The following is a 20,833-nucleotide window of genomic DNA, read 5'->3' as shown; positions in this document are numbered from 1 at the left end:
AAACTCATCTCACAAAAGTCCCTACATGCATGTCGCCACACGCAACTCAACACACACAACTTGACACACGAAACTCGCCCTAAAACACACACAAGTCTGGTATCCTTCAAAAATAAAAATCTGATTAATAAGCAGACAAACTACAAGAGCAACAAATGTACCATATAGGAATCCGGCAGCTGTCAGTCACATGACCAGTCTATTATGTGTATGTGTGAGCTAATATATACTGCCAGGGGGTGGGCTTACTGTTGGCTGGGGATTTATCAGGCTGCCATTTTAGCTTACAAATACTGAGGTAAAAATACTGACCAAATAACGTGTGAACGAGGGCTAATACAGGAGGAGATGGCATACAGCTATATACTATATACAGGAGATGACACACAGGTATATACTATTTACAGGGGAGATGACACACAGGTATATACTATATACAGGAGGAGATGACACACAGATATATACTATATACAGGAGAGATGACACACAGGTATATACTATATACAGGAGGAGATGACATACAGGTACATACTACATACAGGAGGAGATGACATACAGGTATATACTATATACAGGAGGAGATGACACACAGGTATATACTATATACAGGAGCAGATTACCTACAGGTATATAGTATATACAGGAGGAGATGACACAGGTATATGCTATGTATAGGAGGAGATGACATACAGGTATATACTATATACAGGAGATGACACACAGATATATACTATATATAGGTGAGATGACACACAGGTATATACTATATACAGGAGATTACATACAGGTATATCTAATATATAAAGCTGAATGTGTGTATGTATGTATGTGTGTATGTCCGGGATTGGCATCTGTACCGTCGCAGCTACAGCCACAAAATTTTGCACAGTCACACGTCTGGACCCCGAGAGCGTCATAGGCTATGTTGTGAGGTGAAATTTTAACCCCGCGCGTTCCAATTCACCAAACAATTTTGCTCCTATCTACATAATGGGGAAAAAGTGAAGGGAAAAGTGTTGGAGGAAAATTGACAGCTGCCAGATGTGAACAATGAGGACTTAAAGAATGAGAGCGATGGCGACAAAGAGTATATACCGTACAGTTGCTAAGGTGGGGCCCCGACATGGGATACTCACCACACACGGGGATATGAACACAAACACAAAATGCGCCACACACTACCACGTGCTTGAACACATATACCACCCTCAGCACACATTTCACCACACACACACACCAACCTCGCCACATAAAAGTCGAAACACAAAAGTCACCACTCAAAACTCGCTACATGCAAAACTAGCTATATGCAAAACTAGGCTCACGCAAAACTCGCCACACGTGCAAAACTCACCTCATGGAAAACTCACCTCATGCAAAACTTGCACACACAGAAAAATTGCCACATGTACAAAAGTTGCACCACATGCAAAAGTTGCCTCACACAAAACTTGCACATACTCAAAATGCACCACACATAAAACTCGCCACGCGCAAAACTCGCCATGCACAAATCTTGCTGCACACAACTTGCTACACTAACCTGTCACATGCAACTCAACACACAAAATGTTGCTACACGCATGTCGCCACACAAAACTCATCTCACAAAAGTCGCTACATGCATGTCGCCACACGCAACTCAACACACACAACTTGACACATAAAACTCGCCCTAAAACACACACAAGTCTGGTATTGTCCTTCAAAAATAAAAATCTGATTAATAAGCAAACTACAAGAGCAACAAATGTACCATATAGGAAATACGGCAGCTGTCAGTCACATGACCTGTCTATTATGTGTATGTGTGAGCTAATATATACTGCCAGGGGGGAGGGCTTCCTGTTGGCTGGGGATTTATCAGGCTGCCAATAGCAACCAATCACAGCTCAGCTTCTATTTTGCTACAGTTAATTAACCTGAGCTCTGATTGGTTAATATAGGCAACAAAGACATTCTCAGTATAACAAAGCTAATATATGTTGTGAAATGCTTCTATTTGCTTAGTTTTTGCCTTTTAATAATTACATTTCTATCTATTTGTTTTGTGGTTTTTGTGTGCAGAATAAATTTTTGTTAACACATTCTATTTTGCTAACAGCAGTCATTAACCCGGGCGAAGCCGGGTAGTACAGCTAGTAATATATATATATATATATATATATATATATATATACCGTATTTTTCGGACTACAAGACGCACTTTTTCCCCCCCAAAAAAGGGGGGAAAATGGGGGGTGCGTCTAATAGTCGTAATGCAGGCTTACCTTGGCGACAGAGGTACGGTGGCAGAGGTGTGGCAGAGGTGCGGCGGCAGACGTGCGGGGATGAGGAGGCGCAGTGAGCGGGGTCCCTTTCCCCGGTGAGGTGATGCAGCAGCCCGGTAAGCAGCAGAGCCCGGTGAATCCTGTTGTTAGCGGTGGTGGCGGCCATCTTCCAGAGGCCGCGCGTGCGCAGATGGAGCGCTCTGCTTCCCGGGGCTTCAGGAAAATGGCAGCGGGATGCCGCGCGTGCGCAGATGGGGATCGCGGCGGCCATTTTCCTGAAGTTCGTGGCTTCAGGAAAATGGCTGCCGCAATCTCCATCTGCGCACGCGCGGCATCCCGCGGCCATTTTCCTGAAGCCCCGGGAAGCAGAGCGCTTCATCTGCGCACCCGCGGCCTCGGGAAGATGGCCGCCACCACCGCTAACAACAGTATTCACCCAGCTCTACTGCTTACCGGGCTGCTGCATCACCTCACCGGGGAAAGGGACCCCTCTGATGCCATACCTCTCACTGCGGCTCCTCATCCCAGCACCTCCTCATCCCAGGACCTCCTCATCCCAGGACCTCCTCATCCCAGCACCTCCTCATCCCAGCACCTCTGCCGGTAACCACTGCTGCAACCCTCCCATGGACACCAGGCCGTGGCGTTGCCCACCTAAGCAGGAAGGGACCCTGCTCAGGTGCACACCGTACAGCATCACCCCACCTCTGCTGACACCATGCCTCCTGTGACCCTGCTCTGCCACCGCCAGCCCTCAGGTAAGATACTGTAAATTCAGACAATAAGACGGACCCCCATCTTATAAAAAATCTTTTTTTCTGCAATTTTTACCCCAAATTTGGGGTGCGCCTTATGATCCGGTGCGTCTTATAGTCCGAAAAATACGGTATGTATATATATATATCTATATATATAGATATATATATATATATATTCAGACAAAATCACTGGCAAAGCACTAGAGGGGAGATATGTAGCACTGAGGTTGTTAGGCTACTTTCACACATCAGATTTTTTGTTTCGGGCACAATCCGGGCAGTTTTGAAAAAAACGGATGTTTTTTTTTTTTTACGCCGGATCCGTTTTTTTTCACAGACTTGTATTAGCGCCGGATTGCGCCTGATGGCCAGACGTTTCATCCGTTTTTCTGTGGATACATCCAAATAGTCATTTCCGGTGGGTGGAGAAAATGTCCAGATGAACGTTTTTTCTTCCGGCAGCAAAGAGCGAACAGTGATAGAACCGGCCAAAAACGTGTGAAACGGAGATGTCAAATGATGAATCCGGCCTCCGAATCCGGTTTTCCAAGCATTTTCCATTGAAATCATGCAGATTTTCCTTTCTGATCTCTCTCTCTCTCTCTCTCTCCCCTTTTCCAGGAAGTCAAGGTAAACTCCATGTCAAAAATAAAAAGCGGATCCGTTGCATCAGTTTTTAAACTATTTGCAACGGATCAGTTTTTTGGAAGATTAGCCGGATTCTGCCTGAAATAAAAAACCTGATGTGTGAAAGTAGCCTTAACTTCAGTAAAATAAAGCTAGGAAAAGTCATCAAGCGCATTAAGTGATGAGAGGAGTTAGTCATGTTTAGTGCTAGGATGATTGAACAGCTGGTTCCAGGTGGACTTTAACCCCTTAACGACTGCCGATACACCTTTTAAAGGTGGCAGTTAAGGGAACTTACACCACAGCGCTGTTACTTAATGGCGCTGTGGAAAAAGTGTATAGCGCCCCTCAGAGTCTGAATTAGGGCTAAGTTTAGGGCTAGGGTTAGGGTTAGGATTGGGATTAGGGTTATGGGTGTGCTGGGGTTAGGGTAAGCGGTGTGTTGGGGTTAGGGTTGGAGTTAGAGTTGGGCGATTTCCACTGTTTAGGTACATCAGGGGATCTCCAAACGCGACAAGAGCCACCACTGATTGCAGCCAATTTTGCGTTCAAAAGTCAAATGGTGCTCCCTCCCTTCTGAGCCCTGCTATGCACCAAAACAGTGGCTTTCCCTCACATATGGCGTATTGGCATACTCAGGAGAAATTGCACAACAAATTTTGTGGTCCATTTTCTTCTGATATCCTAGTGAAAATAAAAAAAAATTGTTCCAAAGTAAATTCTTTGTGAAAAAGTAAAATGTTCATTTTTTCCTTCCACATTGCTTTAGTTCTTGTGAAGCACCTGAAGGGTTAATAAACTTCCTGAATGTGGTTTTGTGCTCCTTGAGGGGTGCAGTTTTTAGAATGGTTCAATTTTTTTGTATTTTCTGTTATATTGACCCCCCAAAGTCACTTCAAATGTGAGGTTGTCCCTAAAAAAAAATGGTTCTATAAATTTTGTTGTGAAAATGAGAAATCGCTGATCAACTTTTAACCCTCATAACTTCCTAACAAAAAAAATTTTGTTTCCAAAATTGTGCTGACATAAAGTAGACATGTGGAAAATGTTATTTATTTTGTATTTTGTGTGACATATCTCTTTGATTTAAGGTAATAAAATAAAAAAATTTAAAATTACTAAACTTTCAAAATTTTTCCCATATTTCCATTTTTTTCCATAAATAAACGCAAGACATATCAAAGAAATTTACCACTAACATGAAGTACAATATATTTAAAAAAACTGACCGTCACATCCAAATATAGACTAAGTGTGAACAGGTGCTGAACCTAGAGTCACCAACTCACATACAGTCAAGCAAATAAGGCAGCACACTGCAGCGCCGAAACATGCAAACATGAAACATGAAAACTGAATAGCATTACTACACTAGAAATATGAAAAATTAGAGTGTTTAGAGCATAAAAATGGCCAATTTTATGTGTACCTGGTAGCCACTTTAGGGCATCTCTCGTATACTAGGTCCTACGCTTTGAAGTACAATATGTCACAAAAAAACATTCTCAAAATCAGTGAGATCGGTTGAAGCGTTCAAGACTTATAACCACATAAAGTGACAATGGTCAGAATTGTAAAAACTGGCTTGGTCATTAAGTAGCAAATTGACTCTGTCACTAAGGGGTAAAATAGAAATTGTTCACGTGTATACCTCTTTAAGAAACTGAGTGATTCGATCTACCACAATATATATTAGAGATGAGCAGTTCTTTTGAAATTCAAGTTCGCCAATTTCACCAAATTTTTCCCCAATTTGATTTGTGTTGAAAAATTTGTGCAAATCTCAATACTAGAAAGCTTATAATTGCTCGGAAAATACAGAGAGAGAGAAATCTTCTGATCCTAAAAGCTTATACTCTACAGGAGTGTGAGAGACCCTATGGAGATGGAAAATGACTGTGCTGCACAAACTGTGCTCAACTGGGAAACGCTGATCTGTAATGACTAGTGATGGGTGAGTATCCGGGTGCTCGATCGAGTAGCGAGCAGTTCCCCATAAGTAAATTATCAGTGAGAGAGGTAGAGGGAGAAAATGTTTCTGTCCTCTGGAAAAATGCTCTAAGTTTTGCCATTCACTTCTATTATGCTCACAACTCAAGTCATGCACGTACAACCTACTTGATTCAAGTAGCGAGAACTCGAGCATTTCACTGCTTGATCAACACTAGTGATGACTCCTGTGCTGACGAAGACTATACAAGGAATGATAATCTTTAAGAGGTTATAGCTGCAGGGCATTATGGCGAAGCCGGTATGTCAGTGTAAAATGACGTTTGTCAGCCCCCTGATACTTCAGCAGTGTAGGAAATGGTTCCCGACTATCTTTATTTTTGCAAACTGCAAATTGCATCTCAAACTGTTTGAATTCACATGAAACTGAGACTGTCAGTAAATTTGACTCAAACTCAGTCTTTGGTGGATTGACCTGCTCATCCCTAATTGAATATATACATACAGTAGTGTTCAAAATAATAGTAGTGTGTTCAAAAGCATGAGTTAATCACAAAATATTTATATTAGTTTTTATTTCCATACATTATGAACACTGCACACTGTTTTCTAAATAAAAACATGAAGAGAAATGTATAAAATTTTACCTACTTTAAGGAAAATAACAAAAAATGAACATTGGGCTGTTAAGAAAAATAGCAGTGTCGCATTTGTCTTTACAAACTCACAATATGTACTTTTTTGTGGATTTATCATTACTTTGAATCACTAACTCAATATTTAGATGTATACCCACAGTTTTTTAGAACTGCTTCACATCTATGTTTCATAAAGTCAACCAAATTCTGGCACCTGCCAACTGTTATTCCAGGCCAGGATGCTAACATCCCATAACATCCCATAACTTTTTGGCACTTGTAGGCTTTGCCTCAGAAATGACATTTTTATGTCACCCCACAAGTGTTCTTTTGGATTAAGGTCAACACATGCACAATTTGCAGCAAGTATATATTGCAATCCAAACTTTTCACAATCTTTATCTACAAAATTTGAAATCTTGTCTTATAATCTTGCAATCTCACACTGGCCACTAGGTCTAATATTGGGTTCATGCTTGCTGTCATTTTCTGCAGTCACATAGACATTAACAGCAATAGACTGACCAAGCCCTTATTTGTATAGAAGTATTATACTGTATAATCATGCTTTAATCAGGGCAAAGGTCTTTGTGAAAGGGTGGAGAGGAGGTGAGCTGTGACCATTGTGAATGGTGGATCCTGTATTATCTACTGATTGCTGAAGAGTCATCTGTACAAAAAGGAAAGCATAAGTCTAATATTAGGCCTATTATATTGCAATTTTCACACATCCTTTAGATTTGTTTCACTATGTGGTGATATGAAAAAATGAAAAAAAAAAAACTATACAGAGTTCTGCAAAATACATTTAAACTAAAAAAACTTATTTAAAGAATAGGTCATGTCCTGATTACACATTCCTTTTAATAAATTTGCTGCAAATACCACTTTTACTTAGACTATTATAAAAAAAATCTTAATTAATGTGAACCTAAATTTCTTATGATTAGCAGTGAAATGTAAGCATTAATAGGTAGAATGCTTACTAAAATATTAATTAATACAGAACGGTTTCTGAATAGTGATGAGTAGGGTTGGGCGACTTTTATTTTTATAGGATCGGGTCGGGTTTCACGAAACCCGACTTTCTCAAAAGTCGGGTCGAGTGAAATCGGCCGATCCTATAAAAACGTCGGGGTCGGGGTCGGCCGAAACACGAAACCCAATGCAGTGCAATGGGATACTATGGTTCCCAGGGTCTGAAGGAGAGGAAACTCTCCTTCAGGCCATGGGATCCATATTAATGTGTAAAATAAAGAATCAAAATAAAAAATATTGATATACTCACCCTCGGACGCACCCTGGTACTAACCGGCAGCCTTCCTTCCTAAGAATGAGCGCGTGAATGACCTGCGGTGACGTCGCGGCTTGTGATTGGTCGCGTGAGCGGTCACATGGGCGGTCACGCGACCAATCACAAGCCGCGACGTCATCTAAGGTCCTTCACGCGCTCATTCTTAGGAAGGAAGGCTGCCGGAAAGAAGCAGGGCGCGTCCGAGGGTGAGTATATTCCTATTAGGTGTATACTCACCCTCGGACGTGCCCTGCTTCTTTCCGGCAGCCTTCCTTCCTAAGAATGAGCGCGTGAAGGACCTTAGATGATGTTGCGGCTTGTGATTGGTCGCGTGACCGCCCATGTGACCGCTCACGCGACCAATCACAAGCCGTGACGTCACCGCAGGTCATTCATGTGCTCATTCTTAGGAAGGAAGGCTGCCGGTTAGTACCAGGGCGCGTCCGAAGGTGAATATATCAATATTTTTTATTTTGATTCTTTATTTTACACTTAAATATGGATTCCGATACCGATTCCTGATATCGCAAACATATCGGAGCTCGGTATCGGAATTCCGATACCAGATTCAGAAGATCGCCGACCTGATGGCCGACCCCACACAGGGGTCGGGTCGGGTTTCATGAAACCCGACTTTGCCAAAAGTCGGCGACTTCTGAAAATGGCCGACCTGTTTCGCTCAACCCTAGTGGCGACGCTTCTCATGTCATTTCAGTCTGCCCTAAGCGGACAAAAAGGATCGTTAGTTCATTTACTATTAGTACTGTACAACCTAAATTTCTGTTATCGGTGTCCTTGATCTGCTCATTGTCATCATTTTCTGTCATGGCATTTGTGGATTCAGGCGCCGCCTTGAACGTAATGGATTTTGAGTTTGCCAGGCATTGTGGTTTTCCCTTGCAGCCTTTGCAGAACCCTATTCCTTTAAGGGGGATTGATGCTACACCTTTGGCTAAAAATAAGCCCCAGTTTTGGACACAGGTGACCATGCACATGGCACCAGCCCATCAGGAAGATTGTCGATTTCTGGTGTAGCATAATTTGCATGATGTTATCGTGCTGGGTTTCCCGTGGTTGCAGGTACATAATCCTGTGTTGGATTGGAAATCTATGTCTGTGACTAGTTGGGGTTGTCAGGGGGTTCATAATGATGTTCCTTTGATGTCAATCTCCTCTTCTTCCTCTTCTGAAATTCCAGAGTTTTTGTCTGATTTTCAGTATGTATTCGATGAGCCCAAGACCAGTTCCCTTCCACCGCATAGGGACTGTGATTGTGCGATTGACTTGATTCCAGGCAGTAAGTTTCCTAAGGGCCGACTTTTCAACCTTTCTGTGCCTGAACATACCGCCATGCGGAGTTATGTTAAGGAGTCTTTGGAGAAAGGGCATATTCGGCCATCTTCTTCACCGTTGGGAGCAGGTTTTTTTTTTGTTGCTAAGAAGGATGGCTCCTTGAGACCTTGTATTGATTATCGCCTCTTGAATAAGATCACGGTCAAGTTTCAATACCCTTTACCTTTGCTTTCCGATTTGTTTGCTAGGATTAAGGGGGCTAGTTGGTTTACGAAGATTGACCTTCGGGGGGCATATAATCTTGTTCGTATTAAGCAGGGTGATGAATGGAAAACTGCGTTTAATACGCCCGAAGGCAATTTTGAATACCTTGTGATGCCATTCGGGCTCACTAACGCTCCATCTGTTTTTCAATCCTTCATGCATGATATCTTCCGGACTTATATTGATAAATTCTTGATTGTATATTTGGACGATATTTTGATTTTTTCCGATGATTGGAAGTCTCATGTGGAACAGGTCAGGATGGTATTTCAGATCCTTCGTGACAATGCCTTGTTTGTGAAGGGGTCTAAGTGGCTCTTTGGGGTGCAGAAGGTTTCTTTTTTGGGCTTTATTTTTTCTCCCTCATCTATGGAGATGGATCCGGTTAAGGTTCAGGCCATTCATGATTGGATTCAACCCACATCCGTGAAGAGCCTTCAGAAATTTTGGGGTTTTGCAAATTTTTATCGCCGTTTCATTGCTAACTTCTCCAGCGTGGTTAAACCCTTGACTGATTTGACGAAAAAAGGCGCTGATGTGGCGAATTGGTCCTCTGCGGCTGTCTCTGCCTTTCAGGAGCTTAAACGCTTATTTACTTCTGCTCCGGTGTTGCGCCAACCAGATGTTTCTCTTCCGTTTCAGGTTGAGATTGATGCTTCTGAGATTGGGGCAGGGGCCGTGTTGTCTCAGAGGGATTCTGTTGGTTCGTTGATGAAACCATGTGCCTTCTTCTCGGCAATCGGGAGTTGTTGGCTATGAAGTGGGCATTTGTGGAGTGGCGACATTGGCTTGAGGGAGCTAAGCACCGTATTGTGGTCCTGACCGATCATAAGAATTTGATTTACCTCGAGTCTGCCAAACGGCTGAGTCCTAGACAGGCTCGATGGTCCTTGTTTTTTTCCCGTTTTGATTTCGTGGTTTTGTATCTTCCGGGTTCTAAGAATATTAAGGCTGATGCCCTTTCTAGGAGTTTTTTGCCTGATTCTCCTGAGGTCCTTGAACCGGTCGGCATTCTGAAAGAAGGGGTGGTCCTTTCTGCCATTTCCCCTGATTTACGGCGGGTTCTTCAGGAATTTCAGGCTGATAGACCTGACCGCTGTCCTGTGGGGAAATTGTTTGTTCCTGACAGATGGACTAGTAGAGTGATTTCTGAGGTTCACTGTTCTGTGTTGGCTGGTCATCCTGGTATTTTTGGTACCAGAGATTTGGTTGGTAGGTCCTTTTGGTGGCCTTCGTTGTCACGTGATGTGCGTTCTTTTGTGCAGTCCTGTGGGACTTGTCCGCGGGCCAAGACTTGTTGTTCCCGTGCTAGTGGGTTACTTTTGCAATTGCCGGTCCCTGAGAGGCCCTGGATGCATATTTCTATGGATTTTATTTCTGATCTTCCGGTTTCCCAGAGGTTGTCTGTTATCTGGGTTGTTTGTGACCGGTTTTCTAAGATGGCTCATTTGGTGCCTTTGCCTAAATTGCCTTTCTCTTCAGAGTTGGTTCCGTTGTTTTTTCAGCATGTGGTTCGTTTGCATGGTATTCCGGAGAATATTGTGTCCGACAGAGGTTCCTAGTTTGTTTCTAGGATTTGGCGGGCCTTTTGTGCTAGGCTGGGCATTGATTTGTCTTTTTCTTCTGCATTTCATCCTCAGACAAATGGCCAGACCGAGCGAACTAATCAGACTTTGGAGACTTATTTGAGATGCTTTGTGTCTGCCGATCAGGATGATTGGGTGGCCTTTTTGCCATTGGCCGAGTTTGCCCTTAATAATCGGGCTAGTTCGGCTACTTTGGTTTCGCCTTTTTTTTGTAATTTTGGTTTTCATCCTCGTTTTTCTTCTGGGCAGGATGAGCCTTCTGACTGTCCTGGTGTGGATTCTGTGGTTGACAGGTTGCAGCAGATTTGGGCTCATGTGGTGGACAATTTGGTGTTGTCTCAGGAGGAGGCTCAACGTTTTGCTAACCGTCGTCGGTGTGTTGGTTCCCGGCTTCGGGTTGGGGATTTGGTTTGGTTGTCTTCCCGTCATGTTCCTATGAAGATCTCTTCCCCTAAGTTTAAGCCTCGGTTTATTGGTCCTTATAGGATTTCTGAGATTATTAATCCGGTGTCTTTTCGATTGGCGCTTCCGGCCTCTTTTGCTATCCATTATGTCTTCCATAGATCTTTATTGCGGAAATATGTGGTGCCCGTTGTTCCCTCTGTTGATCCTCCGGCCCCTGTTTTGGTTGATGGGGAGTTGGAGTATGTGGTTGAGAAGATTTTGGATTCACGTTTTTCGAGGCGGAGGCTTCAGTACCTTGTCAAATGGAAGGGTTATGGCCAGGAGGATAATTCTTGGGTTTTTGCTTCTGATGTCCATGCTGCTGATTTGGTTCATGCTTTTCATCTGGCTCATCCTGATCGGCCTGGGGGCTCTGGTGAGGGTTCGGTGACCCCTCCTCAAGGGGGGGGGTACTGTTGTGAATTCTGCTTTTGGGCTCCCTCCAGTGGTTGTAGGTGGTAATGCAGTTGCCCCTGAGTTGCAGTCCTGGTCAGGTGTATCTGCTGATTGCAGTTCTGACTGGGGTATTTAGGCATGCAGGATTCATTAGTCCTTCCTTGCCAGTTGTCAATTGTTGTTGGGAGGTGTTGGACCTCTGCTTGGTTCCTCCTGCCTTTCTGCCAAATCAGCAGAGATAAGTGTCTGGTTTTTTTTTCCCTGTGGCACACATGCTATGTGCTTCACAATTCAGTGCTATTCTTTGTGTTTTCTTGTCCAGCTTAGATTGAGTCAGTATTTTCTCAGTCTTGTTGGATTCTCTGGAGTGGCAGATATACATTCCATGTCTTTAGTTAGATTGTGGAACTTTTTGTATTATCTGCTGTGGATATTTTTGGAAGGGTTTTAATACTGACCGCCTAGTAATCTGTCCTATCCTTTCCTATTTAGCTACAGTGGCCTCTTTTGCTAAATCCTGTTTTCTACCTGCGTGTGTCTATTCTTCTCCTACTCACAGTCATTATTCGTGGGGGCTGCCTATCCTTTGGAGGTCTGCTCTGAGGCAAGGTAGCATTCCTATTTCCATCTAGAGGGGTACTTAGTCCTCCGGCTGTGTCGAGGTGTCTAGGGTATGTTAGGCACACCCCACGGCTACTTCTAGTTGCGGTGTTAGTTCAGGATTTGCGGTCAGTACAGGTTCCACCAACTCCAGAGAAAGTTTCATGTGGCTCCAAGGTCACCAGATCATAACAGTCCACATCATTTACTGCGACCTACACCATCACCATCTACTCATCAAGGGAAGCCCTGGGGACATACTTCACCCGTGGGAAGTTGCACCATCTAGCTGCCATTCCATCACCCCAGCGGACCCCTAGCAGCGACGGTTACCCTGACCGAATACCACAGGTGGCGTCACAAACACTTGGCAAACTCTCACCTACACCTTTATTTGGGCACCCCTTAGCAGGGCCACGGACCGGGCCGGGCCACCGTGACACCCCTAGAACCAAGACCGAGGGACCCGGTACCGAGTACCCCGCTGCCCTGCATTTGGGGGCCACTCCATACGCGTGCCTGACCCCACACGCGTGCACCCCTTAAGATGCAACTAAATTTATAGGACTGAGTAAAAGATGAGGTGAGAAGGATTGTGGGACCTTATTTGGGATAAATTAGCAATTGGCCAGTTAATGCCAAAGACCTAAATTTTTGTCTCAACTGACCACAGCATCTTCTTCCAATTACTCACAGAATCATAAAGGTGTTCATTTGTAAACTTCAGATGGGTCTGCACATGTGCCTTCTTGAGCAGGGGACCTTGCGGGCACTACAGGATTTTCAACCTTTACGGCGTAATGTGTTACCAATGATTTTCTTGGTGACTGTGGTCCCAGCTGCCTTGAGATCATTAACAAGTTCCCCTTCTGTAGTTTTACGCTGATCTCTCACCTTCCTCATGATCATGGATTCCCCATGAGGTGAGATTTTGCATGGTGCTCCAGATCGATGACGATTAACAGTCATTTTTTATTTCTTCCATTTTCTTACTATTGCACCAACAGTTGTCTCCTTCCCACCCAGTGTCTTACTTATGGTTTTATACCCTATTTCAGCTTTGTGCAGTTCTATGATCTTGTCCCTGACATCCTTATAAAGCTCTTTGGTCTTGCCCATGTTGTAGAGGTTAGAGTTTGACATTAACTGAGTCTGTGGACATAAGTCTTTTATAAAGGTGACTATGTAAGACATCTGTCTTTACCACAGGTAACGAGTTGACTAGGAGCGTCTAACTGGTCTGTAGGAGCCAGAACTCTTAATGGTTGGTAGGGGATCAAATATTTATTTCTCACTGCAAAATGCAAATACATTTATATAATTTATACAATGTGATTTTCTGGATTTTATTTTTGATATTCTGTCTCTCAATGTTAAAATTAACCTACCCTTAAAATTATAGACTGTTCATGTCTTTGTCAGTGGGCAAACTTACCAAATCAGCAAGGGATCCAATACTTATTTCCCACACTGTACAATAGTCTATAAAACTTGCAAGATTGAAGAATAGTTGGTTAATTTTAGTCATAGAATCTGAATGTGAAAAATGGCAATTCATTGACCTAATAAAACAGCATATCATTAATGGTGAAGTCACTTTAGAAGCCTAATTAGAACATCTAAACTGTATAGCAACAAAGCAAAGGAAATAAAATATTGCCAGAGCAAGATCATTTTATTTACTGGGTAAGAGAACTTTCAGAATTGTTTTCTCTAAGACCTTACAAATTGCAGCACAAAGATATAAATCAAGTATAAAAGAGATAATGTGTGGCACGATCATTAGGACGAGGTACTACATGTTCCTTCTAAATTAGTTACAGCTAAATGTTGATGTACATAGAATAAAAAATGGGATATGTTGCAGGAATGTCAGCACAATAGCAAACTGATTCTTAGCAGATTGATGTGCATTTAAATTAATTTGCTGGAGGACAGGCTAAAGGCATCAGACGGTAAACAGAAGGAAGAAAGGGTTTTACAGGATGCAAGTTACACGAGCTTCCAACATATACTGTTAAATAATGCATAAAACGACCAAAGCGTATGATCCATTATAACAATAACAGTATGTGGAAATCATATTTTAGAAGTGGACTATTAAATCTAACTATTAACTTAATACATTTACTTGGTTTAAATAATATAGAAATAGGACTTTTTCATATGTTTCACTGGTTCACATCAGAGATTTGCACTGAGAGTTTATAGGACACCTACAGAGGTGCAGTGGCCACTTCTTTATGTCTCTGAGCTAATAGAGAGTATGGATTTAAACAAAAAAAAATGTGGAATTTGTAGGGATTCATGCTTCCTGGCACTAGTATGGGTACACAATAGTGATGATCGAATAGTGAAATATTCGGATTCGGGAAAATTGGCACAAATAATTTCTAATGTCTGTGTGTTCGTGACGAATAACGAATCCAATGCAAGTCATTGGGAAAGCCGAATATCTTTCTGCTGGACCCCAAAAACAGGTCTGGGGGCATGAGAAAAAAGCTTAAATAGATGGGAAAGCGCTAAAACAAAATGGGAACAGCATGAGATGATGCCTGCATGCCTTTCTGGCTCACATATGGTATCTGGAAATAATGTTGTCAGACTATTGCGCTGTTTTTATAGATTTTTGAAAAGACCTACCAAACCAAACGTTTTTTTAAAGGTAAAAATGCTAAGAAACATTATTTCCTTCATAATTACATGTACTGTATATAACTCAAAATAAAAAAAAATAACATTTGTGAGGGCTCTCCTACATTTGGGAGGACCCTCCCTCATGCCAAATAGTTATCAAGATAGTGGAATACCATTAGAATGCCATTTCAAACAAGCCCATTTGAATTTTGGGCATCACCTGCCTCCAGTACCATGTCAACTGCCATGTCATTGTCCGGCCCTCCCTGACAATTAGCAGAGTGCCAGCAGGTACTGTAAAACCTGAGTTTGGTAAGGGCCCTCAAGTGGCCCTGCATCATGCATTTGGAGAGCTCTCACTCCTACTTTTGGGAGGTCCCTTCCTCATTCCAAATAGTTAGCCAGATAGTGGAATCCATATTCGCAATCACTTTACAATGCCAGATAAAACATGCCCATTTGAATTTTGGGCTTTATCCACCACCACCACCATGTCAACTGCCACATTATTATGCGGCCCTCGCTGACAATTAGAAGAGTGTCAGCCTGTGCCGTGAAACCTGAGTTTGGTAAATACCCTCAAGTGGCCCTGCATCATACAGTTGAGAGAGCTCTCACTCCTACTTTTGGGAGGTCCCTCCCTCATGTCAAATAGTTAGCCAGATAGTGGAATACATGTTCCCCATCCCCTTACAATGCCAGATAAAACATGCCCATTTGAATTTTAAGCATCGCCCGCCACCTCCACCATGCCCACCGCAATGTCATTATGCCGCCCTTGCTGATAATTAGCAGAGTGCCAGCAGGTGCTGTGAAACCTGAGTTTGGTAAGGGCCCTTAGGTGGCCCTGTATCATACTTTTGGGAGAGTAAGGAAGGAGACGTCAGCACTCACCGATCTTCAGTGCAGGTAAAACTTTATTGCAGTAAAATCTTCACGGCTCGGGGGTGCATATACAGCAGAGTGTACAGGTCAAACAATGGCCGTTTCACGCTGCTCAAGCGCTTCAACAGGTTTGTGAATGGACGGACATGACGCCAGAAGAAGTACCTGCCATAAGCATCACTCCTCCCTGCTTCATCCCGCCCACTCACCACACAAAATACAAAGAACAATTAAAAACAAGTGAATAACCTATGCACTACTTATAACGTGTACAGCTTATATAAATGTTATTACTGCGAGAGAGAACTAGAGAGAGCTATCTTCCCATAACGAGTGTTAGGGGTCGAGTTCCCGCTTCTGCACAGGGGGAATCTCGGGCCGTCTCTGCTGCGGTCTCCCATTCTTCTCCTGCCGCAGTGGAGCCTGCTCAGCAGAGACGTCGGTGCCAGCGTCTTGCTCAGTCCCGCTCTGTACAAAGAGTTACTGCTGCGTCGCTGGCTTCTGCCATTGAAGTCAGTGCTGGGCAGCGGCGAATAGACGCTTGTGGGACTAAGTCCTGCTTTTCTCATTCTGAGCATGCCCTGAGTGAGATCTCTCAGTGGAGATCGAGGGTCACATGGTCAGACACTGCAGCTAAGTCCATTGGTCCTTTCAGGAAGGTCCTTTAAGTGCAAAGGCTAAGTCTTGCTTTGCACACACTGAGCATGCCCAGGGCAAGATCTCTCAGTGGAGATTTAGGGTCACATGCTCTGGTATGACAGCCTCTCATTGGTCCTTTTAGGAAGGTCTTTTACTTGCTGCAGCTATATAAGGCTCGCATGGCCACACGGCCATGCGCTAGTGTACATTTGTATATGTGTGTTTGTTGTGAGTGCAAGTCGTTCATTAATTACCCCTACCCTATTGTATGAAAGCTCGCGTAAGGTGTATGGCTGCTACCTAGCATCCGACTAAACACTCCACGTGTTACACACGAGTCAGCGTCTATTGCTGTGACCGCCAGTGCGGCGCCACGCACCATTAGTGCGCTTCTTAACCCACGTCTGGGTACTAGTGGTGTCTGCCAGCACAACACAGTTCGCACTTCGGTGCTCTTGCTATTCCTACACACTCAGTTGCGGTGTGGTGAGCAAGTTGTCTGAACGGACTTCTACCCTGAGTCTTGGGATTGAGTTCGCCGACTCCTTGCTTGCACTCATTTGTGCGGTATTGCGGACCTGTGGCAAGGCAGGGTTCGCTTCCACCGCCATATAGCGCCGCCATTTGCTAGCAGCGGGTTTTCACCTGCACGGTGGACCCCGGACTGCGAACGCACCAATATTATTACATCTTTTACTTGGTGCGTTCCGCCAGTCCTAACAGAACACTAGCGCCAGGGTCTGGCTAGTAAATGGCGGACGATCAGCGTTTACAGCGGTACATCCAGCAGCTGGAGGGAAGGTTGGCGGCTCTTGAGCATTCAACTTCGGCTGTGGATGTCACTGCTGTTGCTGTTCAGGCTGCAAGTGTAGCTGCAGCCAGTTTGTCCGCTGCCACCCCTGCCCCGACTTTATCCCGTCTCCCACTTCCCGACAAGTTTGCTGGTGACAGTAAGCAATGTCGCGGATTCGTGAGCCAGTGCTCCATACACCTTGAGCTCCTGGCGTCACGTTTCCCTACGGAACGGGTGAAAGTGGGATTTATTCTATCTCTCCTGTCGGGCAGGGCGTTGGAGTGGGCAACGCCACTTTGGGAGCATGATGATCGTGCGGTACAGAGTGCTCCTCTCTTTCTGGATGCACTGAAGCAGGTCTTCTTAGGACCTCGTGTTACCCACGATACCGCGCTCCAGTTGTTGACTATTACTCAGGGCTCGTCCGTGGTCAGCCAGTTTGCCATCCAGTTCCGGACTCTAGCTTCAGAGTTAGAGTGGCCAGACAAAGTTCTAATTCCGGTGTTCTGGAGGGGACTGGCAGACCACGTGAAGGACGCCTTGGCCACCAGGGAGATACCCGCCACACTGGAGGAGCTTATTTCTGTATCTACCCGCATTGATCTCCGTTTTCACGAGCGGAGGTTAGAGCGGACACCCAGTGTAGGCAGAGGTTTCGGCTGGCTCCTACCTTCGCCAGACCTCTTGTATCTCCTGTTTTGGCGTCCGACTCCCATGAGGCCATGGAGGTTTTTCGAGTGGGACCTAAGTCTCAGGCCGCTCGAGTATCCGTGGTTTGCAAGTATTGTCACCAACTAGGACATTATGCCAATAAATGTCCACGGCGATCGGGAAACGATCACGTCTAGTAACCATTGGGGGAGGTTCACTAGACACTGCTACATTTTCCTCCAAACTTTCCTTTAAAGGGACAATCCTGTTAGGCTCTTCCACTCTAACAGTCGAGCTTTGTGTGGATTCAGGAGCAGAGGGGAATTTTATGTCCTCTGCTTTTGCTTTGCGCCACGCTATACCATTAGTTATGTTCGCTAAACCTGTAACAGTTAGAGTTGTGAATGGGACCACACTTCCACTGCAAATCACACACCAGACTGTCCCTTTCTCGTTGTCCATGTCCCCTTCCCACCAGGAGATTATTTCCCTTCTTGTCCTTCCCGAGGGAATGGATGAGATTTTACTGGGAATACCCTGGCTCCGTTTCCACTCTCCACATATTGAGTGGTCCTCAGGGAGAATATTGGGTTGGAGTAAGGCTTGTATGGGCAGGTGTGTGAGTGAGTGTGTACAGGTTTCTTCTACCGAGGTACCCGTAGACCTTTCTTCTCTTCCCAAATGTTATTGGTGCTATGTAGACGTATTCTCTAAAAAGGCAGCTGAGACTCTACCGCCTCATCGCCCCTATGACTGTCCTATTGACCTCTTGTCTGGAGCTGAACCTCCTCGGGGAAGGGTATATCCCCTCTCTCTTCCTGAGATGGAGGCTATGTCTCAATACATCCAGGAGAATTTGGCAAGAGGATTCATTAGGAAGTCAGTGTCTCCCGCAGGGGCGGGATTCTTCTTCGTACAGAAGAAGAACGGGGAATTACGTCCTTGCATCGATTACAGGGGTCTTAATGCCATCACCATTAAAAATAAATACCCTTTGCCCCTGATTTCTGAGCTCTCTGACAGGCTAAGGGGAGCAAGGGTTTTCACCAAATTAGATCTGCGGGGTGCCTACAACCTGATTCGCATCCGTGAGGGGGACGAATGGAAAACGGCTTTTAATACCAGGGATGGGCACTATGAGTATCTGGTGATGCCCTTCGGGCTCTGTAATGCCCCAGCCGTTTTTCAGGACTTTGTCAACGATATCTTCCGGGATATGCATTCCACCTCGGTCGTAGTCTATCTGGATGATATTCTCATCTTCTCTCCAGATATTGACTCCCACCGGAGAGATGTTGGCAGAGTCTTCAAACTCCTACGGGCGAATTCTCTTTATGCAACGTTGGAGAAGTGTGTGTTTGAGCAGGAGTCTTTACCTTTCCTGGGCTATATCATCTCTGCCCAGGGATTGGCTATGGATCCTGCCAAGCTACAGGCTGTGATGGACTGGCAAGAACCCCATTCTCTTAAAGCGGTGCAGCGCTTTATGGGGTTCATAAATTACTATCGCCAGTTCATTCCCCACTTCTCAACTTTGGTAGCTCCCTTGGTATCCCTCACCAAGAAAGGAGCGAATCCCAAATTGTGGTCGGAAGAGGTCTCCAAGGCCTTCACTTCTATAAAGTCTCATTTTGCTAGCGCTCCCATCTTACATTGTCCCGATGTGGACAAGCCATTCCTAATGGAGGTGGATGCCTCATCCGTTGGTGCTGGAGCAGTCCTCTATCAAAAGGATGCTCAAGGTCGGAAGCATCCATGCTTCTTCTTCTCAAAGACCTTCACGCCAGCGGAGAGAAATTACGCCATCGGGGATAGGGAGTTGCTAGCAATGAAGTTGGCCTTTTCAGAATGGAGACATCTTTTGGAAGGTGCTCGGTTTCCCTTCCAAGTCTTCACAGACCACAAAAATTTGGTCTATTTGCGTACAGCTCAGCGGCTGAATTCTCATCAGGCCAGATGGTCCTTGTTCTTCTCCCGGTTCCACTTCACTCTCCATTATCTCGCCGGGGAGAAGAACATTCGTTCTGACGCCCTCTCTCACTCCCTTGTGTCAACTGAGGAGGACGAGGAGGAGCCTCGGCTTATTGTCCCTTCAGAGAGTCTTAGAACCGTAGCTCCGGTTTCGCTAGAGTCTGTGCCTCCGGGCAAGACTTTTGTTCCCATCAATTTGTGACTGGAGGTTCTCTCTTGGGCTCATTCGTCCAGAGTGGGTGGACACTTTGGGGCAAAGAGGACATCTGACTTGCTGGCGAGAACGTACTGGTGGCCACATATGGTTCGTGACGTCGGGGACTACGTTCGGGCATGTGTCTCTTGTGCCAAAAATAAGTCTCTTCGTCAATGGCCAGCTGGTTTGTTATACCCTCTGCCGGTGGCAGACAGGCCCTGGGAGATGGTCGGGATGGACTTTGTTGTGGGTTTGCCCAAGTCTCGTGGCTGTACCGTCATTTGGGTAATCACCGACCATTTTTCTAAAATGGTGCATTTGGTGCCGCTTCCTCGGCTACCTTCTGCACGGGCCTTGGCAGCGTTGTTTATTAAGCATATCTTCCGCCTTCACAGTATGCCAGACAAAATTGTCAGTGATCGAGGTCCCCAGTTTGCATCTTGGTTCTGGAGAGAGCTTTGCCATCTTCTCAGTATTGAGTTAAATCTCTCTTCTGCCTATCATCCCGAGATGAATGGGTTGGTAGAGAGAGCCAACCAGACCTTGGTCACATATCTGCGACATTTTGTCTCTGCTAGGCAAGATGACTGGGCATCTTTGCTATCGTGGGCGGAGTTTGCTCTGAACAATGCTGTAGCCGACTCCACTGGACAGACCCCATTCCTCCTTAACTATGGTCAGCATCCGCGGGTACCTGTGCCCATGCCCGTGTCCTCCGCCAATTCCAGGGTGGCAGACTGGGCTGTGGAGGTGCGGGACATTTGGGATCGCACTCAGGATGCCATTCGGGCTTCCAAGGAGAGAATGAGGTCCTCCGCCGATGCACATCGGCGCCCCGCTCCGACCTTTGCTCCTGGCGACTTAGTGTGGCTCTCCGCCCGTAACATCAGGCTGCGAGTTGAGTCTACAAAGTTTGCACCTCGCTACTTAGGTCCTTTTAA

Source organism: Ranitomeya variabilis, chromosome 5, assembly GCF_051348905.1.
Source record: "Ranitomeya variabilis isolate aRanVar5 chromosome 5, aRanVar5.hap1, whole genome shotgun sequence".
Classification (NCBI taxonomy): Eukaryota; Metazoa; Chordata; class Amphibia; order Anura; family Dendrobatidae; genus Ranitomeya; species Ranitomeya variabilis.
Note: the sequence above shows the minus strand (reverse complement) of the source record.